This window comes from Trachypithecus francoisi, unplaced genomic scaffold, assembly GCF_009764315.1.
Source record: "Trachypithecus francoisi isolate TF-2019V2 unplaced genomic scaffold, Tfra_2.0 Lachesis_group17, whole genome shotgun sequence".
In the NCBI taxonomy this organism is placed as follows: Eukaryota; Metazoa; Chordata; class Mammalia; order Primates; family Cercopithecidae; genus Trachypithecus; species Trachypithecus francoisi.
This window is the reverse complement of record NW_022681462.1, coordinates 35,467,023-35,493,536: the sequence shown is the minus strand read 5'-3', so window position 1 is coordinate 35,493,536 and position 26,514 is coordinate 35,467,023. Positions and strand designations below refer to the sequence as shown.

Below are 26,514 nucleotides of genomic sequence, written 5' to 3'. Positions count from 1 at the left end.
TGAGCTGAGATCCGGCCACTGCACTCCAGCCTGGGCGACAGAGCCAGACTCCGTCTCAAAAAAAAAAAAAAAAGAATGTGATTTTAGCTTTCCTTTTCCACGTAGCTGGCATTGCAAACAGTGATTGCTCAATTCAATACATGGTGAGCGAATGCCCCAATTACTATGCTCCTGGCTCTTGCCCAGCTCTTGCATGACAATATTCCTTAAGATAGCTAGAGGCTTAAAGGGAGATTTAGGTAAATTCACAGATGGTATTCTTAGCAAGTTAAAAAGGGTAGATAGGAACATCTAGTAAATGTAAAACTTTTCAAGTCAACATCAAGAGCAGCTACTAATACCTTGAGCCCTGTTAGAAACAAGACTCTTTCCTGTAGGCACAGAGCCTGGCCCTGGGTCTGGGTCCTAGGTCTGCTTGTCTATGCCGTGCCTTCTCTCTCAACTCTACTGCTCTTCAATATCAGGCTCAATTATACTTCAGCAAGGAAACTTTGATGGAGAACTGAGCAAACCGCAATCTCTCTGTCTTTTAAAATCCTGCCTCGTTTATCACCTGAAACATTCATCTGAACTGTCTGCTTCTTCTAAGAGATCTTAAACAAAAGATGAGATTTGTATTGGGAAAATTTATTCTGCAAGTGGAATGAAGGGTGGCAGTTAGAGATAAGAACCTGAAAATTCCAGATATAGTCAGTTCTGCTATCACGCTTGTTTTGAAAACAAATTTGTTTCAACGCGATTGAAATATTAGGAGGTGATCTGAGCACAATGTGATTTTGCATTTTCTTATGCACGGTTTTGTCCACAGGGAATGCTGGGTGAATGCAGAAATTGCACTCTGTTGTATTGGGCTATGGAAGAATACACAAAATGGGCATGTGCATATCTACCAGCTCTGTCAGCTCACTATGTGTATTATCAGCTGTATCCTTCCACACCTGACCTTTCCACATTGTCTGATTTCAACTAACCCTCCTTCCTCCATTTCCCAGTAACTTACAAGCTGCAGCCTTCCTAAATTCACATACATAGGCAAACTTCAGGTTTTTTTTTCAAGATAAGGAGTCACATTTTTTGCAATATTTACTAGCCATTTAACTTGTGTACAACTATCATTTTTATTTGGTTCCTATCTTTTGTTTACATGTCATTGACAACATTTTTAAATGTTGTGCTCCCATTTTCTTCTTAAACCCTGTAATTTTTCTTGTACAATTTTGCATAGCATGGTGATGTTTAGGAATACTGTATTACATTATAACAGAACTGACTGTAGTTTTACAATTCAAGTTTTGGGATGTTAGGTTAATATTGCTGTGAGGGGGAGAAAGGGGGACACAACTTTTATCCCGCTAATTATCCCCAAGCCCCAGACTGCATAATATGTAGTAAAGGGCTTTATCAAAAGGGGACAATATATAGATGCTCTGGGGGAAAATACTATGCATCTGTACATTAAATATACATTAAATATACATTAAATGATTAAGAAATTACCCTCTTAGGTCTACTCTTATCTTCATGAATTTTTTTTTCTTCTTTTCATGTGTCAGAGAAGAGAGGTGACCCTTCTTCAACTCTATAGGCATGCCACAAATTCCTCTGTGGACCCATGGTGAGTTCTTGATTACTCTTGTTAATTTATGTCTTCAAGACATGAAATTGAGTTATTTCTTTACATATTTTTAACAAAGTCCAGAACAGGTACTTAATAACAGCATGAAGACAATAAATAACAATCACCCTCTTTAGTTTTGAAATTACATCTGAAATCTATCTTTTGCCTTGAATAGTAAGACAGTGCAAATTTTGGGAAAGGTTTTGTTTCATATATCAGATAAAATTGTGTCTCTTTAGAGAATAATAGAAAAGTCTAAGAGTTAGAGGACAGGGTTTATTTCGAGGCACAAGGAGTCTTTTTTTCTAGCTCTAGCTTTCTGTCTACTCTATCTGTTCTTGGCTTCTCCATTTTCTGTCTTGAGCATCTATCATTTAGTCAGGCTGCACTTATCCTTACAGACTGGTCGAAAACCCTGAATATGGCACAGATTCTGTCAGGGAGTTTATAATTTCTGGATGACTATTGCAAAATGAAAAAGCCTTCAAGATTCAAAGGAGTAAATTTCTAATGATAAAAATCAGACATTGTGGCAGATGTTTCTGAGTTTTGTCTAAGGATTGAAGGCTAAGTAAAATGAGAGTTGCTCTTAGAGAAAGATTTATATCTACAAAAACCTAACATGCATACAAAATGGGTCAATGGTATTCATAGAATAAAGAGAGCAAGTAGGGATCATTAAGTGCAAGCTTTTGGAACTCTGTTTAGAGACTTCCTTGGTGGGGTAGCACTCAGAGGAGCAGAAAGGCCAAAAGCCAGGTTTTAACTTAGATCTATATGCATTTATATGAGCTTTCTTTTAATAAAGGGTTAAGTGCTTTAAAAGTGTTTGCAAACCAGTGGCTTAGCCCCATGTTTGTGGGGCTCCCAAAAACTCAGTGCTTTTTTCCATCAATAGTCCCTTGGGAAAGAAGTTCCTTAAAATCAGGGGACTGAGCTGCCTGGGATGCTAGTGACTCAGAGTAGAGTTTAGTCCTGGTGAGTAGGAGAAGGAAGAAAGCAACTAATATCTATTGATTACTCATGATAGGCAAGACAGTGGGCTGTGAACATTTTCCGTTTTATTGTTTCAGTAACACAAGAAGGTGGCTGTTATTATCCTCATGTTGTAGCTGAGAAGACTGAAGATCAGAGGTTAAGTCCCACATCCCAGGCCACAGGATTCAGCAGTTACAAAGCTTATATGGAGTATAGGCCTTTTGTCTTTAAAAAAAAAAACCCAATTATTTCAACTTTTCATCACATTTTGAAAGGAGAAGCTTTGGGATAAAAGAAACAAGACGTGTGATGCAGTGTCTGCTGCCAGAAATCTCACTTGAGGCAGAGACTAAGAACCACCGAAAATTACTGTCCACCTGGGTAGGTAACAATTCCTTATTTGATTTTTTTTTTTTTTTTTTTTTGAGACGGAGTCTCGCTCTGTCTCCCGGGCTGGAGTGCAGTGGCCGGATCTCAGCTCACTGCAAGCTCCGCCTCCCGGGTTTACGCCATTCTCCTGCCTCAGCCTCCCGAGTAGCTGGGACTACAGGCGCCCGCCACCGTGCCCGGCTAGTTTTTTGTATTTTTTGGTAGAGACGGGGTTTCACCGTGTTAGCCAGGATGGTCTCGATCTCCTGACCTCGTGATCCGCCCGTCTCGGCCTCCCAAAGTGCTGGGATTACAGGCTTGAGCCACCGCGCCCGGCCCGATTCCTTATTTGAAAGGTCACTTGGATTTTCCAGCCATAGTTGACAGTTTGTTTCACTGCCAGTACTGCCTCCGGTTTTCATGCTCCAAATGTGATGGCCTTTCTACTTACCACTAACATACATGGTGTTGTTTTCTTTCCTTGTGCAGTAATGGATTCACATTTTAATGGTGAATCTGCCTTTGGCTCACTCATTTCCAATCACAGCACTTGAGGCTTTTCCTGGTTCTTCATTCCTGGGAAACAAGGTGCTCTAGGAGGGATGGAGGAAGCAGATGTTAAGTTTCAAAAACAATAGATGTTGGGGAGGATGTGGAGAAATAGGAACACTTTTACACTGTTGGTGGGATTGTAAACTAGTTCAACCATTATGGAAAACAGTATGGCGATTCCTCAAGGATCTAGAACTAGATGTACCATATGACCCAACCATCCCACTACTGGGTATATACCCAAAGGATTATAAATTACTCTACTACAAAGACACATGCACACGTATGTTTATTGCGGCACTATTCACAATAGCAAAGACTTGGAATCAACCCAAATGTCCATCTGTGACAGACTGGATTAAGAAAATGTGGCACATATACACCATGGAATACTATGCAGCCAAAAAAAAGGATGAGTTTGCGTCCTTTGTAGGGACATGGATGCAGCTGGAAACCATCATTCTTAGCAAACTATCACAAGAAGAGAAAACCAAACACCGCATGTTCTCACTCATAGGTGGGAACTGAACAATGAGATCACTTGGACTCGGGAAGGGGAACATCACACACTGGGGCCTATCAGGGGGAGGGGGGAGGAGGGAGGGATTGCATTGGGGAGTTATACATGATATAAACGTTATGCACATGTACCCTAGAACTTAAAGTATAATAAAAAAAATTAAAAAAAAAAAAAAAAGGAGCTGAATTCTGCTTCGTGGTCTCTGCAGTTACTTCCATTTTCTTTCTGTCTCTCCTGGTTTCTGTCTTTTCTGCTGTTCTTATAGCATCCACCTTAGGGCCTGTATCACTGAAGCTTCAACTTCAGGGGCACAAACAAAAATCCCTTTTCATCTACAGATAAAACATTTTGTGGTTTAGAAGAATTTCCATAACATGGACAAGAAGAAAATGGTCATGTGACTAAAATGCACAATTGCATGTGTGTATAGAGATAGCATGTCACAGAGAATGGCACCCTGAACCCACATTTGGAAGGAGAAAGATGGTTTTACACACACCGTCTCCATTTCTTTTTTCATATTAGACCAGGAGCATTCCTATGAATTCTTCGTACAACTGTGGGAGTTTTGATGGGTTTTGTTTGGGGATCTGAGACATTTGAATTGTAGGTAGATGAAAGTAATTGAAGAGAAAATTACTACATGATAGTAGAACTAAAATTTAGAGTCCAGTTTTCTTCTTTCTGACCACAGCAATGAGATTCCTTTTAGCATTTAGTCCTAATTCCTGGTCAGAGGGAAAAAGAAGCCTTTTGTATGAGATTTTTCACTGACTAGACTCTCTGGTAATCAGGTCCATAACACGTTGTCCATGTTGCCTACCTGGTAAGGGCCTTTATGATGGAATACATTCCTTTTTATCTTATCAACTTCTTATAGCTTCTGGGTTGTTTGAAGATAATGTCCTTTATTTACTCCCATTTGCTAAGAAAATTGTTTTCTGTGGTTCCTCTAGATTGGATATGGGGCTACCAGGCCATGGGGCGCACACACATGGATGTAAGTGATTTATTAGATGCCAAGATGTTGAGGGTGACATATTACATCTAGGGACTTTGAACAGGGCTCCCTGGCACGTGCTATTTATTGCAAGCTCATAAGAATTTACAAGATGCAAGCAGAGTGCCCACAGAGAGAAACATCAAAAGCATTCTCCTTTTGCCTCCTTTGAGAACAGTGCTAATTCTTTCTTTTGGATCCCGGGTGATACTGTTGACAATAGGTAGCTGAACTAAGACAGGGCTGAAAAGAGGCAGTCATATGGAAGGAAGTGTAATCCATCGTGCTTTTGAGCAATGTCAGTACCATCGTTTTTCCCATTCTCAGTGTGTGTCAAGAGCATCATGAGGTCAATTAAGTAAATCCTAAGATTTCTAGGACAGATTGGCTTCAGAGTGGCCATGGCTCCTTATCAGGAGAAAAGCCCTGGAGCAGTAACATCAAACATTATTGTACAGAAAGCAGCCTTAGGTGAAACCCAAGGCCATCAGGGTCTCAGTACAGACAGATTTCCCTGTTCACGAGTCATTGATTCATTCAACAAACATTTATGAATGCCTATTTTGTACCAGGCACACTAGGAAGAAAAGAGATCTGGAGGTGTTCCTCACTTATCCAAGTATCATTTGTATATATTCTTTAGGAACTTGAGTAGCTGCCAGATGAAACAAAAATCTGGAAAATAATAAATCTGAGATTAGATATTTTGGAGGCCATGGATAAAAAGATCAACTGTGTTGTCATGTATTCCTGCTGTAGACAGAATATTTATGTCTCCCTAAAGTCTTAGGTTGAAATCCTAAGCCACAGTGTGATAGTATTTGGAGGTGAGCTTTTAGGAGGCCATTTGCTCATGAATTGGATTAGCAGCTTCACGCAAAGAATCTCAGAAAACTTTCTCTCTTTCTGCCATTTGAGGACACAGTGAAAAAATAGCCATCTATGAATAAGGAAGCAGGCCCTTGCCAGACACTGAATCTGCTGGTGCTTTGACCTTGGACTTCTCATCCTCTAGAACTGCAAGAAGTAAATTTCTGTTGTCTATAAGCCACACAGCGTGTGATATTTTTATTGTAGCAGTCTGAAAAACAAAAACAAAAACAGACACTTCCATACCACAGACCACAAACTGTAGAAAAGCAGAAGCATGAAGAGACTCCCTGGTTTCTTCCTGCCTCATCTTGCTAGGCTCTTGGTGCTGTGGGCTCCCATGGGATAGAGGGGCTTTTAGGCAGCTGAGATGCCTAGGGTACTGTCCCATTTTCCAGAGTCAAATGAAGAAAGTGAAACTCATTCTCAAGTTTATCCAACTTTAAAGGGAAAGGGGAAAATAAAGGGGCGGCGGAGAGAAAGTATGCGCACAATTAGAGAAATCTGTGTCAGCAACTCCGTCAGATTCCTCAAGGACTGCAGAACAGGAATCCCTGGGTTCTCAAGCAAAGCCCTCTGCCTGGGTGGCATACCAGAGGCATCCTTGCCATATTGCATTGGCTTTAGGAGCCTGGAGAGTTTTCCAGTAAAGATAGATTGCTGACAAAAACACAGTGGAAATGTTGGGTGTTCTGGGGGAGCCCCCAGCAGTCACATGGGGTGGGGCTGCAATGTCTTTGGGCTTCACGTGGCTGGAGTCAAGGTGCCTTTCCTATCTCTTTCTCCTTAGAACATGGATATTACCAGATGCCAAGAGTCTGCAAAACAGCCAATGAAGCTCTCCAGAGAGAGATAATAAAAACTCCCCTTTTCTGCCAGTTCCAATAAGCGTTCTAAGAAACCCTTATGGATGTGGACTTTTTGATGAAGTTACTGGGTTTGCCAACACTAGACAAAAACATGGTTGCCAATGTGTCTAGAATTTCTAGGACCCCATAGTCTGCTGGCTCCTTGCCACAATCTTGGGCCTCTGTTGGGACATAAACCTACGAACTGCTGAGACCCTCCTCTCAGGACCACCCCTAAAAATGTCTCCTGCTACAGCAGCTCTACCTCTCCCACCACACGATTGGACACAAACATTCTTCCAGTTGCCAGAGGCAGCACATTGCTGAGAGGTGGCGTCGTGGGGGACCACCTCAGGGTTTATGGATTCCCTCCTGACATGGAGGTTTGTACTCCCCTGCCATCTTTCTCTCCCCACCCTGTGGTTTTGTTGCAGAGAGAGAGAGAGAGAGAGAGAGAGAATACCACTGAACTTCAGCCTCGTATTTGCCCTTCTGAGTCTCTTTTCCACCTTCTCCCAGCAGTGAAACCGTCTCCTCCTTTCTGAGTAATCGGGCTTCCTGTCCATTCTCTCCATCCCATGGCTCTATCCTTAAACTAAAAGCATTGCTCTTGATATGGAGAAGGAGTCTTTTGGAATTGAAATGTCATTTTCTCCCTCAACACAGCTAGGCTGTTGGGATTATTGTTTCACACTAGATTTAAAAAACCCTATCTGAAATTCAGTGCCGAGTAAGAACCTCTTTATTTTCATTTGGCTCCTCCCTCCCCTAAACAACAGCAGGGCAATGATATTCATAAAAAATGGGGGACATTTTAGTTTAATATCTCAATGTATTATTACTGAAATGAAGTTTATGAAATACTCAAATGCTAATTGGTTACCTTTCAGATTCCTGAGAGAATCTGCAAGCTCTTCGAATGCTAAGGCATCTGGCCTTTTAAACAAGCTGGAAAGAAGAGATACATACCACCACCAAGTATATGAAAAAATGCTCAACATCTCTAACCATTAGAGAAATGCAAATCAAAACCACAATGAGATACCATTTCATACCATTCAAAATGTCTATTATTAAAACGTCAAAAAATAACAGATGCTGCTGAGGTTGCAGAAAAAAGGGAATGCTTACACACTGCTGGTGGAAATGTAAATTAGTTCAACATTGTGGAAATCAGTGTGTCAATTCCTCAAATAACTTAAAACAGAATTACCATTCGGCTCAGCAATCCCATTATTGGGTATATACCCCCCAAATATAAATCGTTCTACCATAAAGACACATGCATATGTATGTTCATCTCAGCACTATTAAAAATAGCAAAGACATGGAATCAACCCAAAGCCCATCAACAGTAGATTCAATAAAGAAAATATGGTACTGATATACCATGGAATACTATGCAGCTATAAAAAAGAATAAGATCATGTCCTTTGCAGCAACATGGGTGGAGCCGGAGGCCATTATCCTAAGCAAACTAATGCAGAATCAGAAAACCAAATACCACAGGTTCTTACTTATATGTGGACACTAAGAGGGGAACACGTGGACAGTAAGAAGGGAACAACAGACACTGGGGCCTACTTGAGGGTGGAAGGTGGGAGGAGGGAGAGGATTTAAAAAACTACCTATCTGGTACTACGTTTATTACCTGAGTGACAAAATAATCTGTACACCAAACTCCTGTGACATATAGCTTACCTATATAACAAACCTGAATATGTACCCCTGAACCTAAAATAAAAGTTAAAAAGCATAAGCTGAATGCCATGTTTCTCAAGCTCCAGTAATGTGTCACACGTTCCTATTACAGTGTTATTATACTCTGAGTACAAACTTCTTGTGCTTGTAGCTCTTGACTCTAAAAGAACTATTAAATGGAAAAAATGCATCAATGCATCAATTTTATACAAACAATTCAACTGCTATTTTAATAACATTCAGAAAAATACCATTATTTGGATATGGCTGATAATGTTTGCCTGAAACTATTCTATGACTTAAAGGTGAAAATGGCACTGATGGCTGTAGTTTGGGTTGTTGGATATTATGCACTTGGGAAGGTGTTTCTACTGTGGTGTGCAAAGATTTAATTCTCCTATTTGCTTGTGTCTGAGCTACTTAAACCTTGGTTTGTCAAGTACATCAATTCTTCACTTGGTTCAAACACCTTCTTTTCACATTAAAATTGTTAGTGTTTCATTAGCCACAGCAATTAAAAATTGCACACCTAGCATATTTTAATTTTTATAGTGTTAATACAAAAATCTCTATGATGGGCAGACTTCTGAGAGGGTCCTTAATACCCACTCCTATTGATTGGTGGCTTGCACCTGATAAAATACAGCAAAGATTATGAGATGTCACTTCTATGGTTGGTTACAGTAGTTTGTAACTTCCATCTTGCTAACATACTGTCTCTAATGCCTTTCTGGTTTGTCTACTTTGGTGGACCAAGCTGCCATTTTGAAGCGGTGCACATGGCAAGGGACTGGGGGGTAAGCCACCAGTCAACTGCCATCTGGCAACCCAGATCCTCAGTCCAGCGTGTGAAGAACTGACTCTTTCCAACAGCGACGTGATCCTTCCCCAGTTGAGCCTTGCTATGACTGCAGCCCAAGTGATACATTGATTGTGACCTGAAAGGGACCATGAAGCAAAAGACCCAGCTGTGCTGGGCCCAGATTCCCAACCAACAGAAACTGTGAGATAAGAAATGTATGTTGTTTTAGGCCGGGCGCGGTGGCTCAAGCCTGTAATCCCAGCACTTTGGGAGGCCGAGACGGGCGGATCATGAGGTCAGGAGATCGAGACCATCCTGGCTAACACGGTGAAACCCCGTCTCTACTAAAAATACAAAAACTAGCCGGGCGAGGTGGCGGGCGCCTGTAGTCCCAGCTGCTCGGAGGCTGAGGCAGGAGAATGGCGTAAACCCGGGAGGTGGAGCTTGCAGTGAGCTGAGATCCGGCCACTGCACTCCAGTCCGGGCGACAGAGCGAGACTCTGCCTCAAAAAAAAAAAAAAAAAAAAAAAAGAAATGTATGTTGTTTTAAACTGCTGACTTTTGGGGTAATGCGTTGTGCAGCAACAGGTAATGAATACAATTAGTTTAGTAAATAACTTAAGACACTAAAGTCTTATTTTGTGGAAATTATCTTTCAATGATACATGTAAAACAATCTTGCCTATAAAATAGTAAGAAAATTCAGAGTTAATATAATAGGAAGATGTGGAACATAAGTATATATTTATATTTATATTTATATTTGAACATACTAACCTGAATTCAGCCAGAAGTGTCTATGAAGACGTCAAATATAATCGTACTTTTGGTGATTGCATTGGGTGATCACATAAAACCAACTTGATTGGGACAGCTGTTTGCAAAAACAGGAAGTGAAAATGTGTATATTAGAACTTGTAGAGCTCTGAGACCATGTTTAAATAACACTGGGCTAGACTATCAGAGTAGAACTAGAATAGGTAGTAGAGATGGCCATTGTTTCATATTATTTCACTAGAGAAAGTTTAAATACTTCAGTGTAGCAATGGCAGAATTTGTTTATTTTTTTGCTTTAATAAAATAGACGGTTACTTCACATTCTTGGCCTGGAACTGTCTCCCACACTGTATTAGGAACGTGTCTGCCAAAAGTTGTTGATTGTTGGGTGAGCAATCTCAGCAATTGTGTTGAAGTTTTTATTACAGTTAAGTTTTCTGTGAGGCATAGTTGTGCTTTTCTGGACTTATGTCATTTTCTCCAAGTAAGTGGGAACCTACCAGAGACTCCGGCAGTGCTGTTTATTTTATAGTGCTTTTTAGTATAGCATTGGAGATTAGAAAATCGATCTTTTATATTTCCTTCCCCGTGTGTGTTTCAGGTCTATGTAGATCAAAACTGTGTATGAGGATGCATGTAGAACCACCATGACGTGCTAGAGAGTTGGAACTATGAAGATACTGCTGTTAGGGCATGTTTAGTGGTGTTACCCAGGAATTGTCGTTGTATCTATTTTTCTATTCCAAGGGACAATGTTTTTCCAGCCAAAAAGCTTTGCGAAAGTTCCATTATGGAAGAGTGACACTGTGCCAACAATGCACAGAATGAATTAGAACACACAGCATTCATGCACAAAAAGATGAGACAAAGCCAGCACCATGCCCACAGAAAGAATAGACATCCAGTGTCTGAAACATCGCAGGAACTCAGTCTGTGGGAGCCCCATTGCTCCCACTTGAAGCCTCAGGAGAGAACACTGCCTTGCAAGTAGTCCTAAAGAGCCAGGGCCCCATAAGCCATGGCCAGCAGGAAATCACTACTTCATTTGCTGAGACTGGCATCTGTCCCAAACCCTCCTCTTTGTGGTAGTCAGCAGAGCTCAGTGCTGTGTATTCCTCCTTCTAGAGAATGCACCACTGACAGGATGGGGAGACAGTCACTGAAGGAGTTTTATAACAGGTATTTATTTTTTACATAATAGGTGTACATATTTTGTGGGTTGTGTGACAGGTAGATTTTTAATGGTCACAGCCATGCAAAAGGACCTCGCAAGAGAAAGTAAGGGAGAGTACCAGGGCCCAGGAAGAATAAAACCTGGGACTGAGTCCTGACACTGCCTCCTATCAATCCCAGGAATCTGAGCAAGTTCCTAAAATGTTCTGCACTTTAGTTTGTTCACCTGAAATATGAACACAATGTTAAGGGAGGTCTTACTTTAACATTCTTGTATTAGTCCATTTATGTATTCATTCACTAAATATTTATAGAATGTTTGCAATGTACATGACACTAACTTAGGCACTGTGTATGACAAAAAATATTTCCTGCCATAATAGAGAGGATCGAATAAAATATTTGATTAGAAAAACCCATAAACTTTAAGACACAGAAGACATGTAAATTATCATGATGATATTAATAACGCAACTTCTTACATCCTCAGACAGCTGTTTATTCCCCTCACTCTCCATGTAAGCATGCTGAATACACAACATCAGCAATTTCCTTCATTTGGAGAAGAGATCTTATTTTCTCTGTTAGTCTAGGCAAGCCTGTCACAGTGTTTGTATTTATAATTGCCCCTGAACAGGCTCCCAGGGCCCCCAGAGCCAAGGCATGCCAAAGTTGTTAAGATGCAGCCTCCCCTTCCCCTTCCCTCACTCTCTCCATTATACAGGCAAATGTGTCATTGATGTGTAATTAATGACAAGGGAGTCAGGGGGCCAGCATCAACAGACACAAATTAAAGCCTTCTCAGCTATGGATGTGTCAATGAGATTTTTGTTCTTTTGGCAATATTTATTGTTACAAAATGCTGTACAGTCTAGGAGGGAAGGGGAGTGCCTTTGTGGCATTAGTGATGTGCTTTTTTACAGCAAGTCACATGGACAGCATCAGCTCAATCTCCTGATGAAGTCAAGGCTTTGCAGGCTGAGGCAGATGCGGGAGCTGGAGGGAACATTCTTCGGTTGAAAATTTATGTGATGTGCAGATTCCCTCCGATTGTGAGCTGGCTTTAGTCTCTGCAAGCCAAGGAGATTCTAAAAAGTTTTGATCACCCCAGAAATATAAATTTACTGAGCATTCCCTGTGTACACTGAATGAGGCTTGTAGGTAATGGAACAGAATGCATTTCGCGAGTTCAGGGATTTTACACTTAGTTGATGGGGAATGGCAGACATGCAATCAGAGATGGGAGGAATCTTAGAGTTCATGTTGCCCAACACCCTGGACAGGATTTCTCTCCATATGATGACTTCTAAGGGCTTATCCTTATTTTTCTGGCTGTGGTTAGACTGATACAACAGGGGGTCATGGCATAAAATCCCAACTCCTCAAATACTGGAGGAGAAAGAGAAGAGTGTGAAAGAGGCTCACGGTGCAAAGGTTATCAACTTTTCTTAATCCAATGAGACAGAGCACCCACTGGACACACACCATGTTACATAAGTTGGATTTATAACATACAGATAGGCAGCAAGGCAGAATATAGGCAAAAGCCCGGGATTTATCACAAGCTGATCCCCAAAGGCTCAGGAAAGCTGCCTGGAGTGGATGGAGTCTCCACTGTACATATCCCAATTGCACCACATTTGAGAGATGCAGAAAAGCAGCCCACATTGGGCTTTATATCCTGAAAACAAGAGGACCACTGAGTTAAAGCATTGAAGGACATCTTGTTTCTGGGAGAGACTAGAATGGAGCCTGAGATGTTCCAGCCAGTCTCTCACTGTCTCAGGATGTGGCATCCCCAACACATTCTACGGTTATTATAGAGACTAATGCCCAGGACTGAGGTCACTACGTCTGGCTAAATCCTTTGCGCTGAACCTGTTGGCAACACTAAAGCTGCCCCAGGTCTGAGTTCTTTATGTCTCATAAGACTTCAGCAGAGCTGTGCCTTACTTTTAGTTCCACCTTCTATTTCTAGTTTTTTTATCCTAAAACTTAGGCATACACTCTTGTGGTCTACACTAGATACAATTCAAATGACAGACAGTGCATTGTACACCCAATATTCCTTCCTACCTATCAACTTTCTTTCCCACCCTTCCGTTTTGTTTAGGAAGAGCTCTTTCTCTGAGGTTGGAAGGTCCTGTAAAGAGACTCCCAGCAGCTCTGTGGCCCCCACCTGCATCCTACAGATGCACCTCATAGATCTGATTCACTCCTCATATAAGCAGAGCTTAGATTTCTACCTTTCCTCAATTTTCAAAGAAGAATTATGCCCTTTCTAGTCTCATTCACCCCTTCACTCAAGACCTTGCTCTATCAAATTTTTCCTTTCTTTACAGTTTTCAATCCTCCTGCTTTTCTATTGGCTGCTTTCCTATGGTTGATAAACAGACCCAAATGTCCCATCTTAAAAAGAAACTCTTTGTCTATCTTAGTGTCGTTTTCAGTCTTCTTCCCTCCTTCACAGTCTAATTCCTTGAAGGCATGATCTACACATGCTGTCTGTACTTCCACATCGTTCACTCACTCTTCGTCACTCGACCATCTGGCTTCTGTACTTACCACTCAAGCGAAGCTGTTTTACCAGGATCATTAGTAACCTCCTAATGCCAAATCTAATTGACTCCTTTCAGCCCTTATCATATTTGACCGCCCTGAGGCATTTGACACTGTCAACCACTCCATTATTTGTGAAGCTTTCTCCTTTCTTAATTTCTAAATTTCTATGATCCTCTTCCCCTTCTGTTTCTCCTCTTATTTCTCTAATTATTCCTCTCTAATTATCACCTTTTGTGATTCCTTCTCATGCCCCAGAATCCCTCATGACTTTCCCTTGTGAGTTCTGTCCTTGGCAGGACTTATCTTTTAGCCCACTTCTTTTCTCATTCTACATGCTTTCCCTGGACAGGTTTTATCTTCTTCCAGGTTAGCTTGATGCAGCTCCTATGTGCTGATCATTTCTAAGTGTGTGCGTGTGTGTGTGTGTGTGTGTGTGTGTTTAACCTCGTCATCTCTGCCATGCAATAGACTTGAGCATTCAACCACCTGGGTAATCAACAGGCAAGTCAACTGCAACACAATTAAATCTGAATGCTCTGACTTTTGCTATACACCTGATAATTTTCCTTTGTTACTATTCTCAATACATGAGATCATCTGCAACCTCCCTACTCAAGTCAGAAATCTTAGAACAAACATTTTTCTGTCATTTTTTCTGACCAAACCTCTAAATGGTCTCCAAGCCTTACCCCTTTGGTCTGCTTAACATCTAAAGTATATCTCATCCTCCCCATGCCCACTGATACAGATTCCCATCATCTCCTGCTTGACCTCAAATGAGGAGATGAAAAAGTGAGACACTTCATACAGAGCCCTCCGCACAGTGTGGGTACATAGTATGTGTTCACCAAGTGTCATCCACTCAGCTGAGTCTCGTAGTTTTCCTTCAGCTTTCCAAACTGTTCTAAATCCTTCTCTAGAGTAATCTTTCCAAGATGCTAACTAAATCATATTAAACCTCCCTTGCACTCCCTGTCTAGAGAATAAAGAACTAACTCTTGAGCAGCACACATAAGACTTTGCAGGAATTGGCTTTTGTTCTCTTCAGCATCATCTCTTGCAACCTCCTATTTGCCCTGTTTAAACAAACACATTGACTCACTCAGGCATCTGAGCACATGCATGCACTGTGACTTCACTGTGACCACGTCCCTCCTGTTCTGCATGCCCCTTTCCCCACTAGGCACTCAGGGAACCCAATTGTTTTAGAAACTTGACTCAATCCTGTCTTTTCTGGAATTCATGTGTGTTCTCAATAGAGGAGGCACTGGACCTCTCTCAGGCCCTCATATGTGAAAGGTATGATAATAGCATCTACCACATAGGTGACTGGGAGGGTGTAATCACATACAATTACATAAAATATCTAACTCTGGCTTGTACTGTTTAATACTTAATGCATGCTAGCTGTTTATATTCATGCTTTGCGGATCTCTGCTATGATGATCATCATAATCCATGACTCCATCAATATGCACATTTCCCAGTGCCTACAAGGTATGAGCAGTGTCCTACTTATCTTTGTGTCTCCAGTACTTAGTATTATGTTGAACAGATGAATGAATGGGATTTGCACAAGCAAATTTTTTAGAACAGTGAAACTATTGTGTATGACACTGTAATGGCACATATATGACATTAAACATTTGTCAAAACCCATAGGACTATAAACATGGAGTGAGCACTAATATAATACTATGGACTTTAATAATGTATCAATGTGGTTCTTCATTTGTGACAGATGGGCTGCTCTAATGCAAGATGTTAATCCTAGGAGAAACTGGGAGAATGGAGGAGCAGGAGGGTATAAAAGAACTCTGTCCTGCCTATTTTTTTCATAAACTTAAAATTGTTCTAAAAATAAATTCTAGTAATTAGGAAAAAAGTAGTTTAATGTAGCAGTTAAGAGGAGAGGATGGCATTACCTGTAAATCAGAGAAGTGATGTGATTGGCCCAAAGTCACACAGCTGTATCTGGTCAAGGAGAGGATGCAAAGCTTCTTAGGGGTACACTTTCCTGTGTGTCGTATTCTCTGCCCTGTTTTTTCCTACATTAAGAAAGCTGCACAGTCAGTAAAAGAAGACTTTTTAATCTCCATTCAACTTTTTGTGAGGAATAAGGCAATCTCACCATTGACATGCTTCTTTGAGTACTTCGGAAAGTCAGTCTTAGGTGGAGTGGAGTTTATTAGGGACTGTATGAGAATACCCTTCACAAGACTAATTTAGAGTCTTTATGACTCAGTGGAGGCTGTCAATCCTAAGTTATTTGACATTTAATTCCTGCTGATGTAAATTTTATATGACAAATAGTTTCATTTAATTGTGTCACCTCTGGCTTATATACACCATAAAAGGTTTCACTTTTTAACAGCCAGCAACAAAAGAGCCCTGGCTGCGAGGGATAATGTCAGGAAATCTTGCAAGGGCATGGCTGGTTGGGGAGAAAAGATCTCTGGAGGGAGGCTGGGCTTAGGGCAGACCTATACTTGTACCTGTGCTTCTGCTAGAAGTGCCTGGGCTGGCAAGTGTGCTACTTCCTCTTGGGACCTGGACATATATATTCTCTTTCCTGGTCCACACACTTGCCCCTCCTCTGACTCTTCCTTTCTGATCAATTTTCCACAAAGCACTTGCTTTGTGACATGCTTTGGCACACACTAATAACAATCATATTTTGTGGAAATTCCCCAACTCTGTGTCTTGTTTCTTCATCTAAAATCACTCTTAAGGAGGATGGCTTGACTGAATCTCATTAAATACTGAGAAAGTGCTGACTTGTATCTATGTATCATGAAAAAATTGATTCAGCATCTACTATATGCCAGGCTGTGTGGTAGATTCTCTGGAAAATGAGCACCATCTATTCCAAAGAAGCTTTCAGTTGACTAGGAAGCTCTGACATACATATATAAAGAGATATATATAAAGGCATATGGTGTGCAACATTTTATGATTTATTAGGGACTTTTGTGTGTCCATTATAACCATACTCTCTGGGTGAGTAGAGATATTATTTCATTGGTGAGGATTCTGAAGTTCATGATGTGACAGCTAGTTTTCCACCTCCAAGGTCTGGTGTGCTGTACTCATTGCACTTTGTGGCCCTGCATCTATACACACACTACAAAGTCCTCCAACAAAATACAAGCTCTTTCAAGATCTTAATAATACAAAATAAATGCTGCGCTTGTAGATACCATTGTTGACAATGCCTTCTTCATGATGTTGAGCATATTTTACTTTTTTTAATTATGAAGAAATCAATGTAAAGACTGGTAAATATCATTTTAGCTTTTGTGCTAGTATGCATGCTAATATCCTACTAACAAAATGCGTATAGATTTTCTAGGTCATTCTATATATGTTAGACCCTTCTCATTTTGAGTAGACTATTCCTTCATAGTACCAACATTTGACTATTTGGTAGTTCTATTTTCTACGTGAAAGATGTGATACTTGGCCAATCTTTGGACTGACTCTCACTACCTGTGCCAGATACTTCGGACTTGCTCCAACTGATCCATTCTTCATTTTTCTATGCTGTTCTCTGTCTGGGTAGGATGTCCTCTCTGAATTCTATCAGCAGGCTCCTGTGGCCTCAGGAGGAGTCATCCCACTGGCTTTGACCCATGGGGAATCCCTGGCAGAGAATCAGAGGGCTGAAAGAGAGTGAGGTCAGCATGTCGACTCCCAGACTCCATCTCCTTGCAGTCATTTTGGGCTGGCTCTGCTGCCCTTCTTATGGAGAACTTCCTTTTCTTCCTGCATCTTCTCCTTCTCCTTGTCCCTTCAAGTCTAAGGGCAGTAATAGCTATTTACCAAAACAAGAAAATCTGATGTACTAAGGAAACACATAATTTGAAAAGAATCTCTTTATTAGATTCTCCTTGAATTATTCTAATCTGAGTGTGACCCTTGTTTCCTACTGGGACCCAATTTTCTCTTGGGATCCTTAAAGAGTCCCTGTACCTTGGAAGGCCCATGTTCCATGCATGGACCTGGTTCATGGCTTATCCTTACCACTTTTAGGCATTTTTCAAAGTCAAAGTGAACACAGTGACCTAAGTAAGAAAACACAGGCAAAAAGTGTGTTAGAAAAAGTAAATGTGACGTAAATAATGAAGGAGGGGTGAACATGGGCAGAATCCACTAACAAGACGTCTTTCTGTTTCTCACCGAGTGACTTTAATTTTGAGGTACACAGAATTACCCCCTAGGAACATCTATTTCTAAAACACTTATATATGTTTATTAGGGAAATAAAACAGTGCATGTGGAGGAGGCCTGAAATAAACTGGTGATTCACTACTTAATAGTTTTAGCATCTGTTGACCTCTCGGAGGCTCAGTAACCTCATCTATAAAATACGGATAACATTGCCACAGGCCCTTAATAAGTATCCCTATTTCATTATTTGGAGTTTAATGTATAGAAATGTATTTTCCAAAAATACATAAATATATTATTGGAACATTTTTCCTAGCCAAAAAAAGTGTTGAGGGGTACTTTGTTTTAGAGATAAGAGGAAGTATGGGCTAATTAATATTCACCCTGGAAATTAAGTTCATCCCAAATTATCCATCACTCAAGGTCAAACTATCCAAGGCTGAGACAGTCTCAGTTGATGTTAGCCTGCCATAAGAAACCTTTTGGATTAAGGATTTTGAAACTGGTAACACCACATTGTATCATTAAATGACTTTTTTGTTGTTGTTTGTTTTTTGAGACAGAGTCGGGCTCTGTCGCCAAGGCTAGAGTCTAGTGGCGTGATCTTGGCTCACTGCAACCTCTGCCTCCTAGGTTCAAGTGATCCTCCTGCCTCAGCCTCCCAAGCAGCTGAGATTACAGGCTTATGCCACCACATCTGGCTAATTTTTGTATTTTTAGTAGAGACGAGGTTTCATCATGTTGGTAAGGTCTCAAGCTCCTGATCTCAAATGATCCACTCACCTTGGCCTCCCAAAGTGCTGGGATTAAAGGTGTGAGCCAGTGTGCCCAGCCTTGCATCATTAAATGAATCTCACCAAAATGTTTAGTAATTAGCTCAGTATCTGCTATATTTTGTCTATGTTTTGTGTGAGGTACTTCAGATGTAAAAATAAATAAGCTTTGGTCCTTATTTTCAAGGGGATTCCAGCTCAGTTAAGGAGAAAGGATAGGAGATGGCAGGTTGTGTCTCATTTCCTTTGTCTCTCCAGTGTTAACGTAACTCCTAGTTCATTGCGGGTATCATCAAAGCTTGTTAAATTTGAATAAATTAATTACCAGTATGCCAGGCATAAGATGCAAAGACATTAAGAATATTAGAAATTCAGAGGAGAGAGAGCTCATTCTGACCTTAAAGTTTCTCAGAGGTGGAGAAAATCTGGGCCTTAATAAATGTGTAGATTTGGATAGGTACAGAGGGGAAGGGTCAGCCCTTCAGGGGATTGTCTGATTATTTGCTTAGTATGGAATCATGAAAATCAAATTATCAAGTAAAATGGTATAAATTTTAGTAGGACATGATTTACAGACACAAATTTACATAGCAGTGATTTTACTAGGACCTGGCTTACACGTACAATCCAAAAGGCTATATCATTGTTTAAATCCTAACCAGCAGTATGTGAAAGCACTGTTTCACCATAACTGCCCTAACATAATGTGTTATCTTTTACAAATATTTATTCACCATGAATAGGATGGTGGCACCATATCTCAATTAAAAATACATTAGGTGGAAATTTTAGTTAACTGAGCAATGTCAGGGTCGAATAAACATAGACTGCGATTACATTGAGGTAAGATGAGGTTGTAAGAAGGACTGTGGCTTGATAAAGAGGCATAGCAATAGGTTAAAAGAGAGCACCCCGGCTAATGCAGGCCATATTGACATGGCTGTTGGTGGTGTAAATAGCAGGGGGTTAATAGGCTGTGGGACGTGAGTAAAGCTGGTGTGCAGGAATAGGCATGGTGAACAGAAACACATTTGTCATGAAGAAGGGAGGCTACCAGTTGGAGTAGTGAGTGAGAGGAAGGTGTGGGATGTGGCTTGTGGTGGCAGGAAAGGGTCATCACCGGCAAGGCAGATTAGGGACTGGGTGGGTAGAAGTCAGATGATTTACAGACACTTTCCTGATGTGTCTGAAAATAATGTCAAGCATTGCAGGAAAACCCGATGTCACTTAGGGCAAATAAATGGCAGGAGGGCTCAAGGAAATGTCCTGAAATACTGGGGGAGAAATGGGACATTAGGGGAACATGGAATATTGGAGAGGAGGAAGTATGGTTTAGAGAAAGGCTACAAGAAGGAGTTTGTACTGGGCTCAACTTGTGTGGCTCTTAGGGAGCAGTAGAGTTCCACGGCTAAGAACAGCACTGGTTTCTTCATTTATTAGTCATATTTCCCTTTCTGTGCCTCAGTTTTGTCACCTGCAAAATGGAATTCTTGTGGAGTTTAAATAAGATCTTACATTTAACAGGAGTAAAACGATGTTGGGCACTTATTAAGCATTAGCCACTTTTCTTTTCTTTTCTTTTTTTTTTGGTAGTAGAGTTGTATTGTGGCTGGACGGGATGTTTTTTCCAGTTTTTGTTATTGTATTGTTGTTGGAAATGATGTCTGTATTTTGTTATTGTTATACCAAGAATGAGGCAGAAGTGTACAGGACTGTCCTCTAATCCCTCCCAGTAATTGTAGGATACCCCCAGGGGTTGCTGGAAGAAGGCTTCAGCGCCCTATATGAGTATCTCATGAATTAGCATCCTCCTAATACTTTGAAATTTTTGATACTAGAGTTGTTTTATTTACAAAGTAACTCTCAAAAAATAAGCAAGGCAGGGCTTGGGGTAAATATTTAATGCTCGCTGCAGAGTCTTTCTTACTGGGAGAGAGGAGAAAAGTCTGGACTGACTTTTTGAACTTAGCCGAAATACGACTCTTTCTGGTAGGCAGCTGGGGAAACCAGCCTGACTTCTGCCTTTCATGAGACCCAGGGGTCCCTAAGTGCCCATTCATAGTCTTGGCTTAATCTTAGTTTTCTGCTCCTTTATGTTGGGGTTTATGTGGGTGTCATCTGTTTTGATAGGCTTTGCTCCATAAGGTGAGCTTATGAGCTTTGCAAAAATCTCAGCCTCCATTTTTAGTACCCTTTGGCTCTTTTGTTTGACATTTTTGTTTATCTGTTTGGTCATGTGATCTTTCTTTTCTTCTTGGTATGGCCTGATGAAAACAAATAAACATTTCCTGACAAATTTAAGCCCAGAGTTTATAGCTTCGGCTATGTTTCTGACTACTTTATATTTGTCTAAAGTCAAATCTGTGTGAGAGCCCTGTTTCCTGTGAGGATTTGGACAAAGGCTGGAAGGCTTTTCCTTTCATGTGCCCAGAGATAGAAGGGCCAGAAAGAACCAGTGTCCAAACTCATGGGTGCATTTCAATAGGGGGATGGAGCAGTGCTTCCCAACCCTGGGTTTTGGATAAAAGACCCTTCCAACTTAGATGAAAATAAGTTGCAAAATACATCAAGCAGTTATTTGGCTATGAACACCTTAGTCATGGATTAGTTTATAACATTCACTTCATTGTAAGTATTTTATCAGGTCAAGCCACTTCTGACAAAGGGACAGAAGCCAGGAGAGGTCCAGGAACTGCCTAGGAAGGAAGGGTATGTCCTGCCCAAAGAAAGTGCATGCAACACAGTCTGTGCTTGTTTCTGTTGGAGGTGGTGGTGGTCTGGTTGAGGGAAGAAAATATAAAAGGATAAAGGGAGCTTAGAAAAGCATTGCAGATCCTGATTGACAATCTTAATCTCACAGTGTTATCTTGGGTTTGCCCTGGACATACACAAATCCATATAAGAGGCTGATGTGGTTTAGCTGTGTCCCCACCCAAATTTCATCTTAAATTGTAGTTCCCAGAATCCCCACATGTCATGGGAGGGACCAGATCGGAGGTAATTTAATCATGGGGTTGGTTACTCTCATGCTGTTCTTGTGATAGTGAGTTCTCATGGGATCTGATGGTTTTATAAGGGGCTTTTCGCCCTTTTGCTCGGCACTTCTCCTTGCTGCCACTATGTGAAGAAGGACATGTTTGCTTCCCCTTTGGCCATGATTGTAAGTTTCCTGAGGTTTCCCCAGCCATGCAGAACTGAGTCAATTAAACCTCTTTCCTTTATAAATTATCCAGTCTTGGGTATTTATTCATAATAGCATGAGAATGGACTAATACAGAGGCCCTACAAAACCTTCAATCAATCATCTCGTGTGATTAGGAAGAAACCTGGTGGGAAAGAGGCAGATCTAGGATTACCTATGAATGTTCCTTTCATTACTACCCCATCTGAGGGAAGGTGGTTCCGCTTCATGAAACAACTTAGGTAGGATTGCATGACACAATGATTCTTTCTTTCCCAGAACAATGATTCCCTTCTTATCTTTTCATCACTCAGTGAGTTGCCACACGTGTTGGTTCATGAATCGTTGTTTTGTGATCTCAGTGGGTCTAGGGATAGGGCAGAAAGTGTTAGAGGCATAACCAATTGCATATCCACAGAAAAGAATATGTATTATCTATATAATTACTTTTTAAATATCCACTCCAACTAGACTTACAGTCTGCAAGCACACTTTATTCACCCTGATCCCAAGGCATTTTTCCAGTTTTTCTATCCATTCTCACAAATCCAGTTCACATTCTGTCTCCTCTACTGATTCTTCCTGTAAATGTATAACCTGATGTTCCTTTAGCCCTAAATGCCTTTTTCTGAATGTGTTCCAACTTGTTGATTTTCTTCTTGAAGTGTGATGCTCAAATTTTGATACAATACAGTGGGCCTTTTGTATCTAAGGATTTCACATCCATGGATTCAACTAATTGTGCATCCAAAATATTCAGAAAAAAACCAATAAGAATAATTCAGGAATAAAAACAATATATTATAACAAATATTTACATAGCACTTACATTGTATTATGCATTATAAGTAATCTAGCAATGATTTAAAGCATATGGGAGCATGTGCATACGTTATATACAAATACGATGTCCTTTTATATAAGAGGATTGAGCATCCTTGGATTTTGGTATACGTAAAGGTCCGAGAACCAATCTCCTACAGATACCAAGAGACAACTCTACATCATATGTGGTCAAATAAATATTAGCTAAAAATAAAACAGAAACATTATTTCCCAGTTTTCAATATCATGTTTCCATTGGTGCCATTGAAGGTGACAGACATATTCCACAATGAGCTCTTTGCCCCCTAAAATTTCTGCTCAGTCATATTCATACTTCAGCTTCTTTGTGCAATTGGCTATTTAGATTCAAGTGTAGGATTTACATTTATCTTCAGAGAAATGACATCATATAAGATTCGGTTCATCACCCTAACCTGTTGAGTCCATTTGAAACTGGATTATAAAAAATTAATTTCCTTTTCTGCCTAATGTTATCCTTGCATTTGATGAAAGTGGCTAGGAACTTTGTAAAAATGTGGGAAAATACTTGGTTGAAGACATACTCCAGTTCAGGAGAGCTGTGCTGATGCCAGTAGGTGCTGCTACCAAACCTCATTCATATCCACAGCAGCCAGAGGAACTCCATTTCTCGTGACTAAAATAATTATTATATTCCCAATAGTTAATGTTGCCTGAGCCATTAATATATACCTGGCACTATGCTGAGTATATTATATGCATTATCTCATTTATCTGCACAGGAATTCTATGTGCTGCTTAGTATTATTGCCCCATTTTATAAATGTGGAATCTTAGAGTGTTCAAGTTACTTGTCTCAGCTCACCAGGATGTGTCACAGCTTGAACATAGGTCATTCTGATGACAAAACCTGTGATCTTCACAAGCCTTCCACTTTGGGTTGTAAAGTCCAATGGCCGATTGGTTGTAAAATCCAAAAGTTGTGGGTCACGACTGATTCTAAATTTATTTCCTCATCTAACAAAGATGCCCCACAGATGACTGATGGAAGGCATCCAGTGCTGCTTAGCATGTATGTATTGAATGAATGAGTAAATTAATGAATAAATAGGTATCATACCACATTCTTTTTCTTCCTTAAAGTATACAAACATCTGGGGACTTTTCTTTCAAGGTGAGACAGCTGATAATGTGCACTCATCTGGAGTACTGGTAAACACAATCCAGTGGACGTCATGAAGGTTTCAGAAAGTGTCTCCTTCTTGGAACCTTTCCTCAAGTTGATGCTAATAGATTTCATGTAGATTAAGGAAAACACTATCAATCTTCTTTTTGGATATGTTTTTCTCTGTAGTTTGATCTTTTCTTTTTAATCAAGTCAAAAGTATTTTAGATATTTGGGGGTCTTTGTTTCTTTTCTAAAAGTAAAATCAGTGAAGTTAATAGGGTAAAATAGGGAATGTCTATTGAATGAAAGGAATCTAATTAAGAGGCTATTTTTCCCCCAGCTTATTACCTCCTCTAGTTTGGCTCTTTCTGTGTATTTAACTTAAAAACATTTAAAGTGAGCGTGTGACAAATTTGACATCTAAGATGTTGAAGGGTGACATTGGAATATGGCCTGCCTAGATTTTTGTTGTCACTCTGTTATTGGCTGCCAGGTTAAGCCTTATTTCTTCACATATCATTTGCATGGAGATATAGTTATTGCCTGTGCCACTCGTGTAATCAAGGCCTTCCAATGTTTTGTGTTTCCAAGGGTTCTAGGAAAATGATGGCTCCTCTCCCCTCTTAAACTCCAATTTTCTAGCTTAACTTTCATCTCAGTTAAAGTACAAATTCCTTGGCAGGGTTTTGCTAAGTTATTTATACTTTATTCTGTCTGAAACTCTGATTAAGGGAAATAAATAGAATCACATGAGAGACACCAAAACTGGGCAAGTGTCAGGGGGTGGGGGTGCAGAATTTGGAATCTTCAGGCACAAAAGACAAACTCACTCACCTTGCAATATTGAGCAGGGTGAACATTTCATCAGGGATATTAGGAATGCTCATGTAGGGCCCGTACTAGGAGAACCATCATGCTCTTCTCTGATGGGGAACAGTGGCTCCTTGAATTACTTTCCTATTGCCTTGTCACAGATGACTCCAACTTAGTGGTTTAAAACAACATCCACTTGTTATTCCACCGTTCTGTAGGTCAGAAGTCCTGCTGGGCTTGGCTGGGTTCTTTACTTAAGGTCTCATGGGGGATCAAAGTCAAGTTGTTGGCTGGGCTGGGATTTTATCTGGAGGACCTGTGAAGAGTCCCTGTCCAAGTTGCCTCGGGTTGCTGAGAGTCAGTCCTTTCCAATTGTAGGCCTGAAGCCCCTGTTTCCTTGCTAGCTGTCATTTGGGGTTGCCTTTGGCTCTTTGGGTCTTGTGCACATTCCTTCTCATGTGGCTCCTTCCATCCTCAAAGTGGTAATAGTGCATTGAGTCCTTCTCATGTTTCAGATCTCTCTGACTCCCCTTTATGTCTTTCTTTTCTTTCAGCAGCTGAAGAAAACTTTATTCTTTGAAAGGCTAATATGATTAGGCTAGCTGTATCCAGAAAAAGGTTAAAATTTTAGTGTCAACTGAATTGGGAATTTAATTACAACTGCAAAATCTGTTCACAGCAGTGCCTAGGTTACTGTTTGATGGAATAATCGGGGAACAGGAATTTTGGGGAGGTCATCTTTAGAAATTTGCCCACCACCCTCCTCTTAGTCACTTTTTGGTCCAACAAACAACATTCTAACCTCTACCTTGTGCCTGCATTCACTAAGGAAACGAAGAATTAATTGAACAGCTGCTTATAGAGCTCTAGAATCTAGTCAACTGTGTGTCTCATAGTTTTCTTGACAGTTCACTTTGTGAACAATCAGTTCATAGTCCATTTAGTTTTCTCTTTTAAAACAGCTACAGAACACCTTGATTTATCCGGTGTGATTCAGTGCCTGGGGCCCATCCTGTTGACTTGGATTGGAGTCGTGTATGGAGGAAGCTGGAGATGCTTCATGGTGTGTTTGAGAGACTCCCATGCATCTCTGGTTTGCATCTGGTACTGCTCAATCCCTCCCTGGAGAGTATCTGACAACTGGCAGTTAAGACTCTTTTCTTGAATTTCCAGCTTCCACCACCCCATAAAGAAAGCCTTTTCACTACGGTCAGGTGCAGCCATTACAATAATCTTAGTCAAATTGAGCCTAAATCTGCTTTCCATTAGTCTCAGTTGTGGCACTATATAGAATAGGTGATTCTAACAGCTCTTTTTTCTTATTATTCTGTTTTCTGTTTTGCTATTTTTTTTCTTTCCCAGACTGTAGCATGTTTCAGTCAGCTGAGTTTCAGATCATGACCTCTCTCTCAAACAAGCAAAAAAAAAAAAAAAAAAAAAAAAAAACCGCTGCCCTTCTTAAACATTTTCTTCCTTCACATATGCCTTTGCCGCTTCTAAATGCATATTTCTGATGGAGAGCTCTGCAGCCTATGTGTTGTGGTAACACAGTGGATGCAGATCATAAACACCCAGAAACCTCAGTGCCCTGGAAAGAACATATTCAGCAGAGTTGAGTGGGATTTCTGTTCACCTTTCAAAATTAGAGCATGCTGTGGTGTGAGGGGAGGTTGTGAGGAATTCATGTAGATGATATGACCAGTGTGGGCCTCACAACACTCCCACATCTGCCCATGCAGAGGCATTCTCGGATGGCAGAAAACCAGGGATCCTCACAGGGAACAAGCACAAACCTCCATGTTTGTATAGAATGGGGTGAATGGCTAATTATGAAC

The 26,514-nt window shown here is 40.6% G+C and overlaps 1 long non-coding RNA gene across 2 annotated transcripts; it reads left to right on the top strand.

The window, feature by feature from the left end:
- The first annotated feature begins 1,551 nt into the window (after positions 1–1,551).
- On the top strand, positions 1,552–25,954 carry LOC117062106. Of its 2 annotated transcripts, none has more exons than XR_004428220.1 (3): positions 1,552–1,615; positions 2,692–2,977; positions 25,642–25,954. It is a non-coding gene; the product is annotated as an uncharacterized LOC117062106 (long non-coding RNA). The 2 variants fall into 2 exon arrangements; XR_004428221.1 differs by lacking the exon at positions 25,642–25,954 and adding an exon at positions 4,994–5,038.
- Positions 25,955–26,514: the final 560 nt, after the last annotated feature.